The 8,333-nt window shown below is 57.1% G+C and overlaps 2 long non-coding RNA genes across 2 annotated transcripts; one reads left to right on the top strand and one right to left on the bottom strand.

Annotated features, from left to right (window-relative positions):
* Positions 1 to 6,404: 6,404 nt before the first annotated feature.
* Positions 6,405 to 7,631, bottom strand: LOC136315643 (uncharacterized). Its single transcript, XR_010727531.1, has 3 exons — positions 7,509 to 7,631; positions 7,132 to 7,280; positions 6,405 to 6,447 (listed from the first exon to the last, which is right to left on the bottom strand). It is a non-coding gene; the product is annotated as an uncharacterized lncRNA (long non-coding RNA).
* On the top strand, positions 6,405 to 7,902 carry LOC136315644 (uncharacterized). Its single transcript, XR_010727532.1, has 2 exons — positions 6,405 to 6,462; positions 7,472 to 7,902. It is a non-coding gene; the product is annotated as an uncharacterized lncRNA (long non-coding RNA).
* Positions 7,903 to 8,333: the final 431 nt, after the last annotated feature.

The raw sequence follows: 8,333 nt of genomic DNA, 5'->3' as shown, positions 1-8,333 counted from the left end.
TCCTCCTGACTTTCCCAAGTAGGGACATTCTCCCCCCTACCCCACTTAAAAACATAGCCAGACTAAGTCATTGCCAAGGGCACTCGGCTAGCAAGCAACGCAGCTGAGAGTTCTTCCTGAGGTCTGTCCGAGTCCAGAGCCCCGTCTTTAACCACGATGCCCTCCGGAGCCTCCGAGTGTTTGCTGAGAGGGGGAGTGTGGAAGAAGGAGGACTTCCTGTGCGTGGCCTCCGTGATAACAGGGGTACACAGGAAGACGCTAACTGGAAACTGGCGTTGACTCATGTGAGGACTTTTTTTTTTTTTTTTTGTATTTTTCTGAAGCTGGAAACGGGGAGAGACAGTCAGACTCCCGCATGCGCCCGACGGGGATCCACCCGGCACGCCCACCAGGGGCGATGCTCTGCCCACCAGGGGGCGATGCTCTGCCCCACCGGGGCGTCGCTCTGCCACGACCAGAGCCACTCTAGCGCCTGGGGCAGAGGCCAAGGAGCCATCCCCAGCGCCCGGGCCATCTTTGCTCCAATGGAGCCTTGGCTGCGGGAGGGGAAGAGAGAGACAGAGAGGAAGGGGGGGTGGGGTGGAGAAGCAAATGGGCGCTTCTCCTATGTGCCCTGGCCGGGAATCGAACCCCGGGTCCCCCGCACACCAGGCCGACGCTCTACCGCTGAGCCAACCGGCCAGGGCATGTGAGGACTTTTTATACCAATCAAACCAGCCCAGCGGGTCTCCTGGCTGGCCTCACATTCCTGGGCATCAGAAGAGCTCAGGCCTTGATCTGATAACCTGCAGGAGCGCTGCCCCAGGGACAGAATTAAAGTGATCAGCTCAGCTAGCCCTGGGTGAGGTGGCCCTGGGTCCTTTCTGCTCTGGGTTCTGGGACTCTGGCGAGAGCTGTTTTCACATCTATTCTGCGCCTGCCGGTTGCTGGACTACAATGCCTCCTTTGATCTCATTGATGACCCAAATAGCTTTAAGTGGCTCTCAGCGGGTGGCCCAAGCATTGTGCAGGGAATCCAGGTCTGGAGCTGTAGGAACGCGGTGGGTTTTCTCTCCGCAGGGGGCGCCTCCTGGTGCCCCGCCAGGGTCAGGACAAAGGGGCTCTTTGGCTGGTAGTGTCCCCACCTGTCCCCAGGTGATAATCTCAGGACCCTGCCAGGGAGCAGAGGGGCAGAGAACTGAGAAGGCGAGAAAGAAATGGGAGAATGGGTGGGGGAGGGTGGGAAGGAGAGAGAGAGAGGGAGCCTTCTGCAAGTGTTTTCCAGCCAATGATTCTGGTCCTCTTCCATGGGCTGCTCTGCAGAGGAAGCTCATTATGAGTGTGCTGACTCAGGGGCTCGGCCACAGTGCAGATGCACTCCCACTCGAGAGGGAGCCGCTGACAGGGCCTCCATCACGCCCTCGCCTGTCCTGGTTCAGTCTCCACAGGGCCTCCGCCTGGCAGCCCTGCCTTCCCTGGGCTCCAGTCTCCACTCCTCCCCTGCCCCTCAGAGGCCTGGCCGTGGGGAAGACTCTCCTCCTGCCTCTCAGGAAACCCTTCTCAGTGCCTGCGCCACATGGGCGCCCCGAACCCCCGAAGAGAGCGGTGGGTGAAGCACAGGAAGAAGCAGCAACAACTAACAGGTAACAGCACCAAAGAGGCCGTGCGTGCTGGTTACGCATAAAAGACTTTTTTTTTTTTTTTTTTCTGAAACTGGAAACAGGGAGAGACAGTCAGACAGATTCCCGCATGCGCCCGACCGGGATCCACCCGGCACGCCCACCAGAGGGCGATGCTCTGCCCACCAGGGGGCGATGCTCTGCCCATCCTGGGCGTTGCCATGTTGCGACCAGAGCCACTCTAGCGCCTGAGGCAGAGGCCACAGAGCCATCCCCAGCGCCCGGGCCATCTTTGCTCCAATGGAGCCTTGGCTGCGGGAGGGGAAGAGAGAGACAGAGAGGAAAGCACAGTGGAAGGGTGGAGAAGCAAATGGGCGCTTCTCCTGTGTGCCCTGGCTGGGAATCGAACCCGGGTCCTCCGCATGCTAGGCCGACGCTCTACTGCTGAGCCAACCGGCCAGGGCCATAAAAGACTTTGAAGGGAAAAAAACCCACAATTGTTAAGAAGTAGCTGTTGCTGCTGCATCTCGACCCTAATACCCCAAGAAGCCGTTTTTCCTAGGAACCCAGACACAGCCTGGCTCCACGTCTGCCCGCCCTGCACAGACATGCACCGGCAGGAAGGCGCCCGGCTGCAGGCAGGAGGGAGGGGGAAGGTGTCGCGGATCCGTCTTTGAGGCTCTCTGTTGGGCAAATGAGTTTGTAAAATCTGTATTTTTTGAGTTGGCTCGCTTTGATTGTTAAAAAATGGCGCTGGGCAGCCACGTGTGTGCTTGCCCTCAGAGCAGGGCAGTTGATTGCAAATTGTGGATTGCGTTCCTGCTTGGGAAGGGTTACTGTTCTGCTAATGATAGCTGGAGGAGAGTTTTGTGGACCCAGCCAGTTTTGCAGGGAGAGCAGAAAGAATGCAGAGTGCTGAGGAAGAAGCCAGTTTTGCAGAGAGAGAAAAGGTGTGCAGATGGGGAACCAGAAGTGAGGGGCTTTGTGAGCTCCGCTGAGACTGGTGGGACCTTTGATTCTAGGAGGAACCAGAGAAGATTCTCCTGGTTGTGAAACTGGAGAATGTATCAGTGGCTTTGGAGCCCTGAGTGACAGGGAAGTGTTTTCCTTCTGTGTGTTTGCTCTTCGGCCGGTGCGAGACTTTAATAAAGGAATGGCCCACCATTTTTTGGCTCCACTGTTTCTTTACCATCTGCCCAAATCCAGTGTGACCCCTCATAGCCATAATGGCAGTGGCCACTGGCCATACACTCCTTTCTCAGTCGGCATGGGGACGGGAGCTTCAAGGAGGATCAGAAAGTTAGTGTCCCCCCCAAATTCCTCCATCCATTGAAACTTAACCCCCAAGGTGATGGTATGAGAAAGGCATGAGGTTGTGAGGGTGAAGCCCTCATGAATGGGATCAGTGTCCTCCTAGAAAGGAGCTCCAAAGAGTTCCCCTGTCCCTCCCACCATGTGGGGACGCAGCAAGAAGACAGCGCCTATGAACCAGGCGGTGGCCCACCCCAGACGCCGAGTCACCCAGACTGTGGCCTCCCAGCCCTGAGACTGCAATGCCAGGTTCCCTATCTGTGCGCTCTGGTCCCATAGCCAGAACACACACAACGGGTGACGGGGTCCCTGTGTCCTGATCATCACTCCCCCTCGGGTGTGGGGGCCACCCTGGAGGCCTCTCTGCAACCACGGACACACCAGACAGGTCTCTCTGCTCACGGAGCCCAGAGGTCTGCACCAGTCAGCTGGTCCAGGTCGTCCTGACCCTGCGTCGGCACAGACCGTTCCCTATAATGGGGCGGCTGGCATGAATGGGCGTTTCTGGGAAAGGAGGGGAAAGGGCAGTCTCGTTTTAGAACCCTAGAGCCCATCCGACTGGGGCGGGGGGAGGGTTGTCATCTTGACAGAAACCTGTAACCTGTCTCAGCCACCTGTTCTCTTGAAGAAAGCAAGCACAGGTTGCCCTGGGTGCACTGGGCGGCCCCGGGGATCAGGGTCAGGGTCCTCTTGGCCTTTGCTGTCACAGGGCTGGTGCGGCTTCTGGAAGGAAGGGCATCACAGAGCAGGGACAGCGTGAGGTCCTGGGTGGCCCAGTCCCCATGCAGCATTTGGCCCGTCCCCGTGTGGACATGGAGGGAAGTTACACCCTCTGGGAGTGCTGGTGTTCCATGTGACATTCAGGGTGTGTCAAATGGCACAGGGCACATCACTCTGGGGACCACAGGGCGGCTCGTGGATATCACAGGTTCCCCCAAGTACACACGTGTTTTAGGTAGACACGATGTTGTGACCTACTCACAAAGTGTGGCAGGGAGGAGCCCCGCATTTTCTTAGGTGATGCTCACGGTGACTGTGAGGTGCTCACGAGGGTTCTCCGCACGGAGCCGCCGGTGTGGACTGTGGACAGGACGTCCTGGTTAACCACGCAAATGGCCATCGTCTGAGTCCTCAAGCCCGTTCCCATCGACCCCTGGGGCCTGGACGGCATCTTTACCCCTTGGCCTCTGTTTTCTTGACTTCTGCTGGAGTCGGATGAGATCCAGACCTGGAGCCGTGCTCTGATGTTGTCATTGGTGTCCAGCCAGGGGCCACTTTCTAGATCAGACCTCCGGAGCTCACAGCCAGGATGTGGAAGCAGCTCCCCGTTGCTTCAAGCCTGGAGCCCAGCAGCTGGTCCTTGGCCAGGGGCAGTGGGGACAACGAGAGGAAGGGCTCGGCATCTGGCTCCCCGGTCCCAGAGCCCAGGGAGTCGGGGTGTCCCCCACAGTGTCTGTGTTGCCTAGTGAGGGGTGAAGTAACGGGCTTCACGTTACCATGCGGTGTGCAGATAATAACCACAGATGTAGCCCTGAAACAAGTGAGAGTGGCCCTTCCTCAGTAGGGAAATCAGTGCCTTGGGATGTTCGCAGCAGTCATGTGACCACCATCACCCTCTCCCTGGTCACCAAGAGCTCCGATGGGGAAACGGTTTTACTCAATCACTCAGCTAACCTTCGTTTGAGCATGAGCTCCATGCCGGGTGCTCTGCGTGGCACTGGGGTGCAGTCAGCAACAGGCACTGGGGGCCCTGGCCTCGTGACTGGCTCTGTGCCGAGTGCCACTCAGGGAAACCGAGGCACGTGTGCACGAGAGGTGACGTGGCCTGAATCCGCCCGTGCTCCAGCACTCAGCTTTTATTGCCTTAAGGCTTCAAGGAAGCGCGGGGGATGGGACACGAACCCCACCAGCGCGGGGGATGGGACACGAACCCCACCAGCGCGGGGGATGGGACACGAACCCCACCAGCGCGGGGGATGGGACACGAACCCCACCAGCAGAGACGGAGCTCAGAGAGTCAGTGTCTTCCTCAAGGCTGACCATGCAGCCAGCCGTGGGTGTGGCTCCACCGGCCCTGGGCACTGCGCCCCCCCTCCCCCCGTGAGGAAGTGATGCTCCCTGTTCCATGGGAGGGACCAGGCTTGTGCCAGCGAGGGCTGGAGGCTGCTGTCCAGGCCACAAACGTGTGTCACCAACCCTGCACATTCTTCCCAGCACAAACATTGGGGTTTCCTGCGATTCTGCCCCCCCTCCTCTCCGGAGGCCCCTAGGCGATAACCTCGGGGGGGGGGGGCTGGCCCTGCCCCCCTAGTGGTCCTGCAAGAGAAAGAACACATTTCCACACACTCAGCAGGGGCCGGACGCTCTTTTTTTCAGCCAGTGCCAAGCATTAGCAGCACAGAGCACCTTTTCATCTTCAGTGACTTTATTTGGTGTCGGAGACAAAAACATTATTATTCACCGACTGCTTTAAGGAAAAGAATCTCAAAAAATACGGTTAGGTCGAGTGACTTTCTATTCATATTCCTGAGGGGCTTTAGAAAAAAAAATACCCCCTTCCTCACAACCCCACCAGAAAGGGCTTGTCGAAAGGCTGTGGGTGATTTGTCATCTGCGGGTCTCCAGGTTAATATCCGCAGCTGCTCCACTTAGAAATGCTCCCGGGTTCATGCCGGTGAAGCCTCGCTTCTCAGAAGAGAGAAGTTGCTCAGGGCAGAGTGGCTCATCGATGAACAGGATAAAATAAAGTGGAAACGGAGGATGCCCTTTGGGGACGCGACAGCTCAATGCAGAAACTGTCTTTGTGTGCAGGTTGAAGCGATGATGGTAACAGCTCACCTGTGGCGAAAGGTCTCTGTTCCCTGATATGTTCACAGCCTGTCCCGTCCTGGGAGCAGAGATGAACCTTCCGCCTCAGACCAGTCCCTGCTGGAGCCATGACCGTGACCCAGGGGCTTGCCTGCCGCCTCCTCCCACCACTACACCCCAGGTTTGCTTTCTCAGACCTGGGAGTCCCCCCCAAACCCTGGTGGACGCAGCAGCCTGGGGCTCGGCGTGCTGAGCCCAGTCCCCTCCCAAGCTCCACAAGTCTCCTTCTCATCCCAGGTGCCCGCCACGCCATGCAGCCGGAGGTCGGTGAGCGGGCTCAGTGCCTGCTGGGCCGTGCGTTCCCACGGCCCAAATGGCGGGCTATCCACGTCCTGGTCCCAGGAAGCTGGAGGCGCAGCCTCATAGGACAAAGAGGACTCAGCAGGTGTGAACAAACTAAGGGACCTTGCAATGGAGAGATTATCCCGGATTATCTGAAAGAGGCCCTACATGCAGTCACAAGTGTCCTCATGAGGGGGGGCAGAGGGACAGCAGACTACGGAAGGGGGGGTGACGTGAGCAGGCAGACAGATGGAAACGGCAAGGCCACAAGCCAGGGAATCCAGCAGTGCAGTCCCCACAGCTGGAGGAGGTGAGGAGAGGGGTGCTCCCAGAGCCCTGCCCACACCTTGACTCCTGCTGGGTTAGAGGGGTCTTGGACGTCCAGCCTCTGGAACGGGACGGGGTAAGTTGGTGTTTTCAGCCCCTGGGTTTGTGGGTTCACTACAGCAGCCCCAGGAAACCAGCGCAGGTGTATTGCATGACATGTCAACCTCCTAAAATGCAGTCTTTGCTTCCTGGGCACGGAGATTTTCGTCTGCAGAGTATGGGGCCTCCAGCAGAGGGAAGGGCAGACCCTGCCTCAGCTTATTAGCATGCACTGACCCCACCCCCACCCCCACCCCCTGGTCTCCACAAAGAACTAAACCAAAGTCACTTTCAATAGCTGAGCACCAGCCGGTTTTTAAGGATGGCTGCTTTGGTCATTTTTCTCTCCCGACATTTGGCAGACCAGCCTGGCTTGGTGTCAGGGTCACATGGGAAGCTCTACAAGTGCAGTTCCAGTGTCACCCCGCAGACCCGACCTGGGAGGTCAGGGACGGAGCCTGTGCGTGTCTCTGTCAGAAAGTCTCAGGCTCAGGCAGCTGGGGGGACCCCGCCTGGGCACAGGCCGGTCTTCACTGCTGTCGGAGCCGTGCTGCCCTCTGTTCTCACAGCGGCCTCGCCTCTCTGGCTCTGCTCCTCTGGGTCAGGTCATGCAGAGGAGAGACTGTCATTCACTCTGAACGCGCGCACGCACACACACACACACACACACTTTCAGCTCTCAAGAAATGTATGACTTGGGCCCAACCTTTGGAGACGTGACTTCCCCAGAGGTAGGGTTTCACAATCTGTTCCAGAGGTTGGCAACGACAGTGGTTGACAATGGTCACCTTACATTCCTTACTCTGTAGGTCAGTCAGGTCTGGCTCCTTCATCCAACGTGAATTTGTTGAGCACCTGTTATGTGCCAGGCACCAGGAATTTGAAAGTGAACTGAACAAAGAAAAAGCCCTGCCCTTCCAGGATCTAAAGCTGATCATCTCCCCCATCACCCAGCAGTCTGAAATGCTCCCTAATGGTGTCGGCCACTGGGTCTCAGGGGCCCCTACTCAAGGATGAGGACATTGAACCCACTCTTTTCTTCTCAGGCATTCCGCAGGCCTTCCCAGACCTCAGCCCCCTTACCGGGCTACGGCTGCTGTCTGCGAACCTCCTCCAAGTTCCCCTTCTTCCTGCGCAAACGGACGGGGCACAGAGGACTTCGGGGCTGCGAAGTGACTCGTTATGGTCCTATAATCATGGGTGTCGGCCATCTGACGCTTGTCAGAACCCACAGAGTAAATGTTAATATGAACTGTGGACTTTGACCAGAGGGAAAGGGGGCGTGGAGGCGTGGGGTAGGTGGAGATGGGCAAAGAGGGGGGAGATGGGGACAGAAGGAGACTTTGCTTGGGGCAGAGGGTGCACCATAGGGTGGGCAGGTGGTCTTATACTGAGTTACACACTTGACACCTGCGTGGTTTGGGGAACCAATGCCATCCCAATACATTCCATTAAAACAAAACAAAACAAAACAAAACACCTATGGACTTTGATGATAATGATGTGTCGATGATAACAAAGGCACTACTCTGGTGGGAATGTTGACAAAGGGGGAGGCTGTTGGGGGAAAGACAGAGGGCAAGGACAGCTCTACTTCCTGCTCAGTGTTTGCTGTAGACTTCAAACTGCTCTAAAAAACGAAGTCTGTCTTCTTGGAAAAATGGCGTTATTTGGTGCAGAGCTAGGATGATTTAACACAGAGTGTGAGCTCTGAAAGTTCCCGCACCCCATGGCATTTGCACTTTCTCTGTAGGCAATAAGGCAGAAAAATGGCGAGGTCATTAGTGCGTTTCTGGAAGATGGTCGAGTGGGAATTCACTTACTGAGCTGGCATGGCATCAGGGAGGCCCATCAGGACTGAGTAGAGACAGTCTCCACACTCTCTGTTCCCAAATCATCCACCTTAGA

This window comes from Saccopteryx bilineata, chromosome 11, assembly GCF_036850765.1.
Source record: "Saccopteryx bilineata isolate mSacBil1 chromosome 11, mSacBil1_pri_phased_curated, whole genome shotgun sequence".
Lineage (NCBI taxonomy): Eukaryota > Metazoa > Chordata > Mammalia > Chiroptera > Emballonuridae > Saccopteryx > Saccopteryx bilineata.
Note: the sequence above shows the minus strand (reverse complement) of the source record. Positions and strands in the feature narration are given on the sequence as shown.